General features: G+C 40.4%; 1 protein-coding gene across 1 annotated transcript in view; it reads right to left on the bottom strand.

The window, feature by feature from the left end:
* CTXN3 (cortexin 3) overlaps window positions 1-655 on the bottom strand; it is a 10,837-nt gene extending 10,182 nt beyond the window's left edge. Inside the window, exon 1 of the mRNA XM_007457610.1 lies at window positions 597-655. The gene's annotated coding sequence lies outside the window, so the exon portion shown is untranslated. The remainder of the gene's footprint in view (window positions 1-596) is intronic.
* Between the last annotated feature and the right edge of the window lie 200 nt (window positions 656-855).

The following is an 855-nucleotide window of genomic DNA, read 5'->3' as shown; positions in this document are numbered from 1 at the left end:
CCCTACCTTCTCTTTTCCTACCTTTTGTTTCACTTTTAATGTTCTTTAGGTTACAGTTCTTTCCTAAATGTCCTATGCTGAACTTTTCCATAAAGAAATAAACAGCGAATATGAAAAAAAAAAAAAAGGTTCATGAGCAGTCAAGCTTTATGCCAACACAAGGCTGTGCTATTATTACTATCATTATGTTTCTTTCTGACTCTGCCTAATTCTCAAAATAAAATTGAATTGATTCTGGGTATAATCTTCAAATCAGAAACATGATTTTCTTTTCCTTTTCATCACTAGATTCTTGGTAAAAAAATCTTTCCTTCCTTCTTTTGGGTACATTTTTCTTTGATGTCATTCAAGGAACATTCATTAAGTTCATTCATTAAGGGTCAGTTATGTTGTGTGTTCAGTGTTGCAAAGAATAAAAGCTATGGGTACTAGGTCCCTGCTTGACTTGGTTCAGATTGTGCACTGCATAACTCTAGGAGGCTCCCTGGTAAGGGGCCCCAGGAGCTCACTTTCTAGCAATGGTTGCTACGCTTCCTGACAGATGAGCCCACCTCCACCACTATTTCCCACTTCCTTACCTCCCCTTCACTATTCACCCAGCAGGCATCTGAATTATGTCCTTACCTCTCTACAGGACCTGATTTCACAAGGTTATCTGTGGCTTCTAATTGCCTCAAGCAAAAAAACAGAAACCAAAACCAAAAAAACCTTTAGCATTAATCTTCCTTGTTCTTTGTGGCGACACTGGACATGGCCGACCACGCTCTTCAAGGAAGGTCCAGCTGAAAGAATACACAGAGCAAGATGGACGGAGGGGCAGGAACTGACATCTCAGCCCTTAGAGCCCCTCTTCTT

The sequence above is a fragment of the Lipotes vexillifer genome, unplaced genomic scaffold (genome assembly GCF_000442215.2).
Source record: "Lipotes vexillifer unplaced genomic scaffold, Lipotes_vexillifer_v1.1 scaffold1084, whole genome shotgun sequence".
NCBI classification, from domain to species: Eukaryota; Metazoa; Chordata; class Mammalia; order Artiodactyla; family Lipotidae; genus Lipotes; species Lipotes vexillifer.
This window is presented reverse-complemented; position numbering and strand designations above follow the sequence as displayed.